Here is a 14,584-nt window from a genome sequence, read left to right on the forward strand (position 1 = left end):
GGCACAAGTGCAGCAGTTATTTTAGTGGAAGATGTTGTGCGTCATTTGCAAATCATGTCATTGTAGATGTAAAGACGTTGGACGTGCTGGAGCTAAACTCTGTGGTGCTGGGTGGTTATGGCTGATTGGGCACTCCCAAAAAGTAATACCCAGAATTGGAAAAGTGAACAGTTTCTCTGTCTTTCCGAATGGAAATGGTGAAAAAGCTGCCTCCACAAATTGTGCAGTGCATAGGCTCCGAGGCACGACTTGTTATTAATCTTTAAGCGGAGCGAGCTGGATTGTGTCTGCGGTCCCTAATGCAAGGCCAAGGAAGCGAAACATCTGCACCCACTGTGATATTGGGCCTTGGGCGAGTCATCTTCATGTATTATTTCTCTAGTGCGCCAGTGAAAAGCAGCCGGCCCTAGTCACAGCACAAAGGTGGGAGAGAGGGAGAGCAAACAAAACAGTAATATTGATCTTATTCTCCCCTTCTGCCCCTTTGCTTGCTGGGTAGATATTTGCTGTATGGTGGCTGCTTGGTCTGTGGTTGGGTTTGCAATGAATGATGATTCATGGCTGTTTAACAGAGGAGTACATTCACGTGATGTCTATGTGTTTTAATCTGAGGCGTTAGTCATAAAAAAATGCGGAGTTATGGATGGGGCTGCGTGAGAGGAATTATTCATGAAAATGAGATGATTTATTAAAACATTATGCCCTAAGTAGGCGAGTAAACCAAGTTAAAGAAGATGTATTATTGATGGGATAGAGAGGGTTTCCCTCATATGCCCCTGGTACAAATCAAATAGAGTGGTCATTTTCTTATAATATCAAAATACAGCATATGTATTTTTTGTCTTTCATTGCTAAATGTAACACCACTTCGCCAAATTAACTCAGAATCCTCTGTGGAATGTCTCTGTTCAACAAAGGACAAAGGATCACAACAAACGCAAAAAAAAAAAAAAAAACATGCAGTTTCATTAGATCAATGTTGGCAGTTCTTTTTTCTGGCTGTGAAAGTACTCATGGCTAGTCCAAATATTCTAAACTGACATTTTACAGTTGGCGCCGGCATAGCAGCCCTGGTGAATATCTCTGGACCAATTTTGAGCCAGTCCATACAGTATGTTGATATGTAATGACAAGTGATGTTATAAAGATTGGGCAGCTAGGTCCCACATAATCACCTATGAATTTGTAACATGGTTTGATTGCCAGGGTAAAATTGGGTTCTGTGCTACTGAATCAATGAGAGGATTAGTATTTTGTTTTATAAGCACAATCATGTAGAATAACATCTATATGAATATGTCAGCTAAGGTGGAAACTGTTGTTGATTGAATCTACAGGGTCCTTACAGATAACATTGGACTGCTAAATGATGTCTTTATTTGATCTTTATTTATTCATTAGCGATCCCCACTGCATTTCTCTGTTGTGCTGACTGTAGCTAGGCTGCCTGGCGATAGTGGCTGCCCTAACATAACCTCAGATTGTAGGCAAATAACAGAAATATAAATGATGTGTGTGGTGAGGAATTATGGATTTGTACTAAAGCTCAGTCCGTAATCCTTTTTAACATACACCCTGTTGGTGGTGTAGTCTGTTTGAAGTATTTTAGGAAGGGATTGTCTCAGCAAACAAAGACAAATACTTGGGTAGAAATAAATGAGTTGAAAACCTCATTTACCCAAAATGGAAAATGGAAACAGCTTGCACTAAGCTAAAACCCTTTAACAGTCAGCTTGCGGGGGCGAAAGAGAAAGTAAACAAATCCACTGGTCATGAAATAATAAGTCCTGTGACAGTTTTAAGTGTTCCAACAGTTATACAGTATGGTGAGCATATTCATATTTAATGTCCAAAGGCCACGATACAGCTCATGCAGGGCACCCTAATACTATAAACTTCACATTTTTCTAAGGCCTTTGAGATTTGGCTTTTTTAATGTCCTGAAATTATATTTTGGCTTAGTAGCTCTGTGGACTGCAGGAAAGGTACGAGGATAAGGAAATCTTTCTTGCCACCTTCATTTCCGTTGACTATGGAGGGAAGAACCCTTTTTACTTGAGATGGTGAATCCTTATGGGCTAACTTATGTTGTGTTGCATATTTGGCACAGTTGAGTTGTAATGCAAATTGTAGAATTCTGGGGTATTCTCACTGTATTGTGATGTGTTCATATGTTACTCCTGTGTATATAACGGGGAGAAGTCCATACCATTGTATATAACTTTGTTTAGTACCAAAAGCTTGACCAGATGTGGACATGAGTCAGGGAGGCGTAGGCCTATGTCACAAGCACGTAGGATTGGCCATGTTTGTCGGCGACATCTCCAAAGACCTCAGTCATAACATGAGCCGAATGAGATGTTGTGTTGTTGTTCTGGTCCAGGGTCAGTATTTTTCCATCTGGTCATAGCCGGTTTTGTGCAATGGTTGGTACTTGCCACGTTGGCATGATTTACATTCGTATGTTTTAGTATAACAGGCTTTGTCTCAGGTTTTGACTTTGAGACGGATCGAGGAAGTGAATTGAGGAGCATCCCGTTTCAGAAGCCCGCTTCTAATAACAATGACTGTTAGACTCTGTGTTCTGTTATTCATTGTTTTACCATCATCTAATCAGCGAACGCCCCTTTTTTTCAGCTGTGGTCACTAGAACCGAGGCCTATCATGGCTTATCATGTAAAATACAAAACTGTCCTCTGAGCAGCACAGAGGATAATTTAGTCTAATCTGATTAGTGAACTGAACTAAATTTGCCCTCTTCTTGCATGATGATGCACAGGTTGAAGTCAGTGAATCAATTCTCTCATATTTGCTTACAGTCATTGGTTTGGTGTTAATATTGTTTTGTTTTGCTGTTCTTTGTTTTATTTTAGACCTGCTGGCAGTCAAGTGAAAGGCATGAGTCAGGAGTGCTTGCTTATAGGAGGTGTTGGGGCCATCTTTGGCTTGTCATGTTCGTTGATTGTTTTATTTGCAACGTCATGGAAACGGCTCGGGGGGAATTTGGTCCAGAGGGCAGGATGTATGGTTGGTCTTGGCCTTGGCCTAGTTTTCCACTGATGTCCCACTGTTATTCTGAAACTTAATTACCTTCATATAGGAGACTGCACACAGAGAGATTTATTCACCAGTATTAGTTTATCACTTTCACTAAGACAGAAATGAAAAGGAATATTAAATGCAGATTTAATTTTCTGCAGCTCCACTCTTGTGAGCAATGCGAAAAAGAAACAGGGCTTAATGAGGATCAAATCGCGCAAACTCGCTCCCTCTCCTTGCCAACTCGAAATATTGCATTTCAAAGTCTTTAATTAATTTTTTCAGAGGAATGAAAGAGAAAGTCATGGGTTGCATTACAACCGACAGTAATCCTCTGATATCCTCGGAGTTGTGAGTGTTCCTCAGAAAAAGGGTTTACCATTTATTAATGTACTGCTCTTCAGAGTGTTCTTGTCCCTTGTAGTCAACAAGAAGAAGTCAATCTAGCTTTTACAGAACATAGCACACTGCCTTAGTGAAGGACATTATGGAAATAACTCTTCTATTACTCAGATATTCTCTTGTGTCTCTTGGTTTAGTTGTCCTTGATAGGCACATGTTGGATGGAGTTCTTTGGTGCAAAACCAACTCATGCTGTGTGTTCTCAAAATGTGACCTGCTTTGCAAAATCATAACTGCCTTTGTCCAGGCTCCAGCAGCCTGGAGTAATGCAGCTTCCTTGTTCACTGATCCTCATTGTTACTCCTCCTTATGTTAGTTTTCAGAGACATATTCAAGTTTGGCCCTAAATTGCACTCCAGACTATTCTGAAATTAAAAATAAAAAATTTACTCTCCGTGGCCCACATACTAGCATGTCAGACAGTTATTTAATATGCTTTTTGACAGGCATTCCTCCTTGAAAGGTTGTTTCTTGGAAAAGCTATGAGTCATTTATGCTCTAAGTGGTGAAGTGATGGGCAAATTGAAGGACCATTAGTAGCTCACCAAAAACTGTAGAAGATGACTGGTGTTTCAGGAGTTTTTTGGGGATGATTATGGCTTCACCTTATTCAGACTACTATGATCCCGTATTCTTCAACAATCCCTGAGTTATTGGCTGGATGGCGTGTTCCTGTTGTTTCAGAGCAGATGTTGTGATGATTAGCCTTCTGCTTATCGGCATGCAGTTGTACAGTATCGGTGTGAGTCAGACTGTCCCTACTGTTGAATCATACACTTTAAATAGCAGTAGAGGAAAATCCACAGAATGGCAGTATAGGTAAGGAAGATTTTACAATAAACAAGGATTCCTGAAAAACAAAAGTACATTGACATTACGTCTCTGTGTTCGGGTCCAGAATTACATCACCACATATTATGACTGTAGGCTATTTATGTAGTCATGTGTGTTTGTGTAGTTCTGTATGCTGTTGTGTAAAGGGTGAATATGTGTTCATATGCATCTATGGCATTGGGGTGTGTACTGTCAGGGCTAGAGACAGAGAGCAAGAGAGCCCTCAGCATGCTGTGTATGTATGCTCATGTGTGAGGACTGGAAGGTCATTCCCCCGTGAAGTGCGTGCTGTCGGGGTGCCAGAGATCACGCTCCATGGCCCAGTGGCCCAGCGGCTGCGGTGGCTGTGGGGCAAAGGGGTAAGAGAGCAAAGCGGCCACACCGAGCGACACCCCAGCGAGGACTAGGGACAGAGTCGCAGCACGCAACCCACGTGCAGCCATCTCTGCTGCTGCTGCCACCATCACCGTCACCGTCACCACCACCACCACCACCGACACCGCAGCAGCATGTTGCCAAGGGAATCCGTTCACACGAAAATGTCACCGAATGTACTAGCAGTAGTGAGTCAGTGAGAGCCTAATGGCTGGTGCGAGGTTTCTCTTGTGCTCGCCCTGGATACACTGTAACAGATACACTCACACTGCCTCATGCTGCAGGCAGGGAGAGGTCTAACATTTACTGCAGGCATAGTACCTCTCGTGTGTATTTTGGGAGGATTGTTGTTGATTTAGGTGAGGTGTCCATAGTGGTTACAGTATGTGACAAGACAGCAGATTATACTGACTGCAGAGAATGCACAGAATAGCTCATTTGTTCATTTGAAAAAGCAAAACGTACAATTAACGCTCAACTCTTCTGAATTACAAATGCTTGTTGTCAGCCCTCCACAACGTTGATCACAATCATACACCAGACAGTGTTTTTTTTTGTGTAGTCAATGGTTTCTCCCCAAAGTCATTTAGCTATAACATTGTCTTTGTTTGATGTGATGTCATTCTAGTGGTGGATAATGTGTGTGAATGGGCTTGTAGTAAGTCTTTGTTAAGCCTTTCATTCACTAAGACCAAAAAGCTGCAAACAAGGCTTTCTACATCTGCATATGAAAAAAATCAGCCAGACAACAAAAGTCATATTCATTATTTACACAATTTTCTCTCTCTCTCTCTCACACTCACATACATACATACATACATACATACATACATACATACACACACAAAGCTCAAACACAAACATGCTACAGTGTGACACACATACAGACATTTGGCTCTGTGTTTGTGCCCAAGCACTTAGAGCAGCAGATATGACAATATTTTTTCCCAGAAGCAACACACACGCAACACACACACACACACACATACACACACTCAGAGAGAGAGTGAGACAGAGAGAGAATACCACAGATTTTGATATACTGCTTAATGTTGTATCTGTACATGTCACAAGCAGGATGACACTTGTGTCTAACTGTAAAGGTCACTGGTGCAACTGTATTTCACCTGCGGTTCCATAGGGATTAATTACTGGGTGATCCAGCTGCCCTGCCCTGCCCGGTCTCCTCGCTCTGAAGCCAAGGACAAACCAGACACACGCCAAAACAACACACACACAGTCAGACATCACTGTTGGCCCTCTCCTTTCTGTGCATTAAACAGGTCCATAACTCAGTAGTGCTGCAGCTGAACATCCCGTGTCAATTACTTCCACCATTTTGGATCCGTATTGATCATGGTTTTGTGGAGTGTTTTTGTCATTTGCACAGTGATCCTACATTTAGTCCAATGGGAGTCTTTTGGTCAAGTGAGTTTAATCAAATACTACTACATGTTCAGACAGTTTTAGTGTTTGTTTGTTTAATTCCTCATCTCTGATGGCTATTTCGGATCTGAATAGAAGTGAATTAACAAATGTGTTTAATGTATCTGAGGTTTTCTACAAGATTACAGACATCGATACTAATGTGATACAGCCTTCATTTTCAATGGCTGCTGATCACCCGGCTCCAAAACCTACCGTAAAACCTTTATACCTAAGCTTGCTTTTCATGGAGGTATAGTGGTATAGCTGCATGCCTAGTATACTAGTCTTTTATGTAAGACCTTTTTGATCCAAAGAGTCTTTATCTTTCTTTTAGCATGAAAACAACGGCAGAATTCCTCAGTCATCAGAGACACTCTGAGAAAGTCACTGGGCTAAGATGAGAGGAACTGGGGATACAAGTTGTGGTTCGCAGATAGTGTGGCTTCATCAACATGATTAAGGCTATCACCTGACCACAGTCCAGCAGATTTAGCACCTCTGTGTTGTCCTCGTGGAAATGTCAGCCTTTGTGTTTTTTCTCCTTTTTTGGCAAAGTTTACATACATAGGCAAGTATGCTAAGATGGTTGCTTAGCATTTCTGTGATGCAAAGACAAACAGAATAGCCTGACGGATACAAATATTATTATTGTACCATGTAGGTGATTTGATGATGGGAGTTGAGAGACTTACAAGGCTATCACTGCACTTTGTCAGAAATACATTTTAAACTAAACAAGTCAGAGGTGCAGTCAGGGATTTTGCAGGAAGTAGCTTTTTGTTTGTGTTTTTGTAAATTTATTAGCAAATGCTTTTGTGTAAAGAAATGTACATTATATTTTAACCAAATACCGAAAAACCAAGGAATGAAACACGCCAGAGAGGTATCTCACCCTGACCTTCAGTATTCCCGGAGAGATTCCACACAGCATTTCATTTTTGTTTGGAGGACAGGCTGCCCCCACTTTCTTTGTTTGCAGTTTTCGGAGTCTAGTCTGCTCACGGAATGGGCAGCTAGCGGTCGTGAGGAGATGATTGCTGAATGTGACAAAAAAAAGGTTATGAGCTTGAAATCGTGTAAAATCCTTGACTGCACCTTTAAATGTGAAAGATCTAGCAGTTGACTAATGTTAGCGAATAGAGGTGATATGGACATAGTACGCCATCATTCAAGAGGTGTATCATAATGCACCATATATCACATTTCTTCCTCATGATATACTATACTCTCTCATACAGAACATATTGAGATGTAGTGCTCTGTGGCCTGTTAAAACATATTCCATATTTTAAGTGTAAGTCCATTAAGTGCTCTGGTCTTTCCTGTCAGGCTAAAGTCAGGACAATCAGATTCTCAGTGTATGGCTGCCCACTGAGCATCCGTATAGGGGAAATCCCCATTTTCACATTCATAGACAGACCGACAAACAGACACCCTCTGTGATTTCCTTTAATTGCATCAACATCCCCATTGAGATAATAGGAGGTTTGGATGTGGAAGAAACTGGTGCTGCCACGGCTTCTGTCTGGTACACCTGTGACTTAGACACTCCATTCCCGTTTTTCTGTGAAAACCGTGCATCTCTGCTGATGAGAATCAATTGGTCTGTCCTGACGAGGTCCCCAGACTGGCGTTTTACACACAGTGTAAGGACACTTAAGGCCACTCCCTGCCAGCAAATTGTACCTCATGTGAAGGAATGAAAGAAGTGACCTAGTGTAGTGAAACACACACACACACACACACACACACACAAACTCTTAACTCAAGCCCTTAGGGGCAGCTCTGTGTAATGGTGAGTGAATGGGCAAAGCCCCTGGAGATGGTTTTGCACGCAACAAATTTTTAAGTGCCCCTCTATCAGGGCAGAACAGCTGCTGGTGAAACCCTGGCCCAGTTTTTGCAGTCCATCCATCTATCCACTCATCCATCCATCCCATAGCCTGAGGAAGAGAGAAAAGAGGGGGAGGATAAGAAAGAAGAGGGAGAAAAAGAGAGAGATGAGCTCTCGGTCCCTCGCCACCACCCTCACAAAGCCTCAGCTATGGGCCATTGCTGGCCTGGGAAAAGCTGGGCACAATTGTGCTTTTATCCTGCTTATTGTTTTGGGGATAGCAAAAAATCAACTACTCGGTATAGAAGCAAATTATTTATTTTGATAGCAGTTGCATGCTGATGTCATCTCCAGAGAGGGAAAATGTGTCCGCATGGATAAGTGTGTCATGTAAGTACAAGTGTGTTAAGTACAAAAAAGAGAAACACATGAAGAATCTGCACTATGTGAATATGCTAGAGTTCAGGAATAGACTCGCTTGGCTTCAGGCAAGGTCTCAAGTGAATACTTAATCAATTCGAGATTAAAACATTTGTGGGTAAAAGAGGGAGGGGGACACAAGCAATCTCTAAATCTCATTAAACTGATTATTGCTATCCTTTAATTAAAGGATTACTTGGCTTGTTCTCTTAAATAGTCATTCAGATATATGGAACCTGGTCTGAAAGAACCTAATGATTTCATCCAGCTGTTTGTGAATTTTGTGTTGATGCCTGATGCTGAAAAGCACATTCTAGGCTCTCAATCAGTGAACATGGCAACAGCAGTTTTTTAAAGGATTTTACACAATCGGTTTCCATGTTTTTTGTGTCTTTTTGTCTCGCCTGTTATTGGCAGTGCCTTAGACCTAGATTCATCTTAGGTGGCATGTTTGTATGTGTGATGAGTCATGAACTAACATAATCTAGTGTACCATGTAAAAACATATCTTCTCCTCTCTTCTCTCCTCTTTATGAAGGAGATTTAGGGTCTCATTTAGATCTCATTGGGACTCACCTGGTTAAATAAGGGATAAATAAAATAAAAAATGAAAGTAATTCTGCACCATTTTCCTTCATTACCAGCAAATTCTCTAGATTTTAAATCAAGGATGTGTTCTCTTGTGGGTTTATGGCAAAAACTTAGCCTCCGTCTACCTCAGGTGCCTTTTAACCACCCCCAGCATCAGTAATTGGCCAGACAAGTGGGTTTGAAGTGGAGGGGAACATTCTGTGTGAGGCAAGGGGTTGCATGTGTTTATTTGCCTCCCCAAACAGACACAGCCAGGCTAAAAGAAATGAGGGGGTTGATGGCGGTGTGATGCGGCGTTGCGGGTTTGAAAGGATTTTGCTGTTGCTGTTGTTGTTCTCTGAGTGACTGTTATTGGCTTCTGTTGTGGTGATAGAGAGATAACTGTGTCATAATAGAGTACTGTGTGTACAGTTGTGTTATATTTAATTTAATATAATTTAATTTAATTATAAATTGGTGGCCTTCAGGGCTTGAAAACTGTGGCCTGAGATGACATGACATGTTCTTTTCTGTGTCAGAGTCTTCTCTGTTTCTCTTATCTTTGGGCAGTCCTTCATTACCTCACTTCCTTGATTTCCTACTTGCCCATTGAATACTATTCTTTTCACATCCACTATTCAAGTCACGTCACTCTTTTCCATCTGTGTCTCTCTCTTCTTCAACAGTGGTGTGCTCTGAAGACCACCAATGCCATTCCTTGCCTAACAACTCAGTGCCAAACCCCCACCTGCCCCTCTACACCTCCAGAGCCAAACCAAGACTTCCCTGAGACACAGACTCACCAAGACCACACCCACGTCACCTGCACCACCGCCATCTTCATCTCGTCCTGGACCCAGGCCTCGACAACCAGCCTCGACAACCAGCCTCCCCTCCTCCTGCTCCGGCCTCTGACACTCTCACCCTGCTGGGGATACGGAGATAAATGAGCCTGGCAGGTAAGCCCGCCACCTGTCCTGCTTTTCCAGGTTAATGTTTCTGTGCTGTAGTTAGCGCAGTGGTTCACAAACTTTTCCTGGTAGCCCTCCCTTTGACAGTGAAAAAAACGGACAGTGAAATGAATCATCAGGAATTGACATGAGTTCATAGTCTGTCATTAGTGACCTCATACATGAACAGCACATTACCTAAAGCATTAGGTACGGTGTGCACATCATTATGAATTATGATTTATTAAGCATGATCATGATAATTTCTTTTTCTGCCAAAAAAATGTGATCACCACTGCTCAAATTCTGATTTGACACAACTTGGCAGTTCTCTAAACACATGTCATTATTCAACACTTTAGTTGAGGGGCCACAGACATGATGAGCTGATGAGCAATTAACCTTAAATTTATGTAATCATGATGATCATGCTTAAGAAATCATAAATTATGTACCCACCATACTTAATGTCTTAGTTGATGTGTTGTTCATGCATGAGGTCATGAATGAGAGACTATGAACTCATGTCAATTCCTGATGATTCATAAGATATAAATGAATGAAATAATGAATAAATCATGAATTAATTCATGCATGAATTCATGATAATTCATATACCCTAAGTGTAACCAAAACAAATGCCCAAAAGTTGGTTTTAAACATTGTTTATAAATTTCAACAGCTAAACATTTTCAATTTCATTTTATCAATTAATTAAAAAATTTGAACATTCTTGTTTAATAACATTTGAACATTTTTATCACTGGGTGATCAATCTTTGTTAAACTCAAGTTAGGTGCATGTCTGCTGTGTTAAGAATAAGGTAAGCCAGCCCTTATTACATATAGGCTTAGTGTTCCACTATGCATATGTAGTATAAATACTGTAGGCTGTGAACTCGTCCTTAAATAGGGTAGTTACTGGCTACTATGCTGCAAGAGCACTGTCGTTCAATATTTCACCTGTAGTTGTTTTGGTTCCTCTGTTTATTTTTTGCACCCCCAACCTGTGTCCCCCTTTCTGTAACTCTACATAGTCACCCAAGGGGGCCCGCCCCACACTTAGTGCCAACAGTCCTGAAGTCTTAATATGTGTCCCCACCGCAGTAGTAGAGAGGAGTGAGAGTGAGTGGTGCTGGCCAAATGAGTGCCTGCAGGTTTGGTTGCCAGATGGTCATTATGCCAGTTCACGAGATCCGCGATGCCTCCTTACCCCACCCTGCAGGTAGAGGGAGTCAGCAGAGTGTGTGTGTGTGTGTGTGTGTGTGGGAGTGTGTGTGAGTGTGAGTGTTTTTGTGTGCGCGCATATGCATGTGTATGTTTGGGTATGCAGGGTGTGTTTATGTATATTGGGTGTGATTGTTGTTGTTCACAGGCAAGCTCACATCTCGACACATCTTGGGCAGTCCTCCGCAAGGAGCAAGGGCACGCGGTTAATGGAGCGCATAATTACTGGCCAAGGGGCCTGCCATCTCTGACCAGTCCTGCTTTCTCACACCTCTCACGCACACACACACACACACGCAGGCACACACACACACACACACACACACTCTCTCACACACACACACACACACACACACACACACGCAGGCACACACACACACGCAGGCACACACACACACACACACACACACACACACACACACACACACACACTAACACATTGCTTCCCTGTGTGTCTGCCATTCATCCTCCAAGTGAGCTGCCAGTGTTATTCTATTGTGTCCTCACGTTCATAGAGATCGACTGAAGTAACACAAAGTTCAACGCGAAACATGAGGACACGAGTCAACTCGGATGCCGCTAGTAGAGACACCACGTGTCTCTCAGTGTCATGACCCATTACGTCTGTCCTAAACAAGCAGCATAATGTTTCTAGCACTCTGTCAGCACACGAGGGCCGGCATCTGGTCGATTTAGAGTGGAGCGACGTAACATTCACCCATCAGCAACCTCACTGCGCTAAAAACAGAGGCTGCCAGTGATTTAAAGTTTGTGTGTCCTCAACGGCTAGGACTATCAAGGGAGTGTGTGCATGTGTGCGTGTTTGCTTGTGTGCGTGTTTGCTTGTGTGCGTGTTTGCTTGTGTGCGTGTGTGCTTCTGTGCATGTGTGTGTGTGTGTGTGTGAGTGTGTGTGCATATGTGCCTGAATGTGTTTGTATTTATTTGAAAGTGTGTGTGTGTCTGTTTACATGCGTGCGGGCATGCGCGTGTGTGCATTTTTCCTGAATGTGTTTGTTTATGTTTGTGTGTGTGTGTGTGTGTGTGTGTGTGTGTGTGTGTGTGTGTGTGTGTGTGTGTGTGTGTGTGTGTGTTTGTGTGTGTATGTGTGTATGGTCTGTGTCAGCTGGATTCGCGAGAGTGGGAACCATGTAAGCAGTTAATCTGGCGTGGCCGATTCTCCACTGCTGGATTGGAGCCTTATCTTGGGCCGAGGTGGCTTGTCTGATACAGCCTTGATCACAGCGCATGGTGCACAGCTTAGCCTTGCCCATCTGGAGCCAGCAGCGCGGAGAAAGCGGAGACGGAGCGAGAGAGCGCGAGAGCGCGGGGACCGCTGTCACCCTCGGCAACAGCTGTGCCCAACCACTGAGTCTGACCTCTCAGGTGGAAGTGACATCACCCTTGGTAGTCAAAGGATTTGTCAGGGAGGCAAAAGCTCAAGAGTGACTCAAGAGTGGCTCCTCCTGACAGGATTCTTGTGTGTGTGTGTGTGTGTGTGTGGGGGGTCGTCCAGTGTGAGGGCTAGGTTTTGTTTACTGTCACTGTTGATGCATGTCTGGGGAAAGCATCAGTTGTCTTCTTGCGTCTCATCAGCGAAGTCTTAGGACCGAGCATATGGCCAGAGCCAGAGTGAGGCATCACCGTGGTTTCTCACATGAGGTATACCGGCGAGTTCATTGCCTTGAATTACGTTCTGTTAAAGTCAGTCCCCATGAACCAAATCTGTCAGGCACCGTTTGACACACTCTGCTGCGTTTCCCCCTCATGCTTTTGAGAAACTCCTACCGTTCGGCTCAGCCTTGGTTAGAATGCAGATTCACCACCATCTTCAGAGAGATTTCTATCTCCGTGGATGAGATGCTGCACAAAGATGCAAATGTTTCGTAGTAGTGGCCCCTTTCACAGTAGAGCCATTATCTGACTAGACGGAGGTCTCCTCTCTCCTCTCCTTCCATCGCTTTTCCTCCTGGAATATCGTACATTAGCATTCGCTACAGACAGGTTTTCTTCTATGGACAAAGCTTAATGGCTTTCAAGTTTGATATTTTGTTTCCAAAGATGTTTGTCACACAGCAACCTAACATATCCAGTTCTGGAATTCACTTTCAGATAGTCTCAGTAGTCTGGCTTTCACCAGACCATGCTCAATCTTTTAAGATTGAACATTGGTCTGGGGAGTCCGCTTTGTATTTTCTACTGCACAAGAGGCGTGATCAACCGACATAGTTCAAATTGGATAAATCGCAATTGGATAGTCATTCACCAGTCTGACCAACGAACCAGATGACGTTTGCAGAGCGACGCAAAAACTCCAGGCTCTCCCACTATCGTCATCGTTTTAAACCTGCCAATAGCGCGCCAGGTGGATAAGGCAGCTTGTGATTGGTCCCGGCAAAATTGTAACGGAAGCAGCAGAAAAGGTTTCCAGCCTGAGCTGCAGGGCGAAAAGGAAATTGCCGGCAGATCAGGCTGGGATTTGCTCTATGGCAACTTTCCTAAATGATGATTGTGGTGGTTAACTGATTCCTCTGTTGGGCTTTTCCCCCTAGTAATTCAAACCTTCAAAATTGAGGTGAGGGGTGCTCAGAGACTCCCTCAGGCATCTGATCCCATCTGACTCCGAAGCTTCCCTGTCTCGTCCTATCGTCTCTCTGGATTCTCCAGTCAAACATGTTAAGCGCTTGATGAGATAATTGGTGTCATCCAGAATGCATGACCGCACACAAAATTGGCTGTTGCGGTCGACTCACAGTATCTCTTCAGGTCTGCCCCTAAATGAAGAGCGTTTTGTTATTAGTGACCATTAGGATCATTACATTTTGCTTAAGGCACGGTTTTATCTGTACATCTGTTTGACTAACGATCCACTGTGCTTCTCTTAAACCCACAAAGGCTGTTATTCTCCAGGGAGACTTGACTTTAGGTTTCTCCCTGACTTTTTTGTATTTGTTCTGGGACTAAGATGCATTTTTGAGACATGGATATGTTTAGTGCATGTGACAGGTGCTGGTGGAGTTTGAATGTAATGCTGTTGACATATTTTAAGATGCGTGCCCCCAAGACTTGTTTTAACGGCAGAATTTCATTCAAAGACACAGCGTCTGTCAGACAGCATCAGTGGCAATAACTGACTGTAGAGTAAAAGATGTGCTTAGTCCATGGAGTGATGTTTATCTAGAAATATGGGGTTACTGCTAAACCTAGGGAAGTGTCTACTGTACATCTTGGGGACAGTACAACATGAAAAAGCCTGAATTAACCCACCTTATAGATTAGCTAAGCTTGCAAATGCAACCGTGCGGGAAGTTGAAATGGTTAGGGGAGAGCTACACGAGTAATCGGCTCTCAGCATAGTGGGACATTAGCCACTTAATTATTCAGTCTTTTTCATTTCATTCATTGAGTCTCAACCTACTGCATCTCACTTGCTACAGTGTTTTACTGCCAGAGCTTATTATCAATTTCAGATGTGTGTTTTGTTCAGATCTTGCTCTGAAGAGATTTA

General features: G+C 43.0%; 1 protein-coding gene across 4 annotated transcripts in view; it reads left to right on the top strand.

Annotated features, from left to right (window-relative positions):
* Positions 1–14,584, top strand: part of apba1a (amyloid beta (A4) precursor protein-binding, family A, member 1a) — a 48,388-nt gene that overhangs the window by 3,993 nt on the left and 29,811 nt on the right. For all 4 annotated transcript variants that reach the window (XM_048243309.1, XM_048243312.1, XM_048243310.1 and 1 more), the window contains exon 2: positions 9,589–9,861. The gene's annotated coding sequence lies outside the window, so the exon portion shown is untranslated. The remainder of the gene's footprint in view (positions 1–9,588; positions 9,862–14,584) is intronic.

Source organism: Alosa alosa, chromosome 5, assembly GCF_017589495.1.
Source record: "Alosa alosa isolate M-15738 ecotype Scorff River chromosome 5, AALO_Geno_1.1, whole genome shotgun sequence".
In the NCBI taxonomy this organism is placed as follows: domain Eukaryota; kingdom Metazoa; phylum Chordata; class Actinopteri; order Clupeiformes; family Clupeidae; genus Alosa; species Alosa alosa.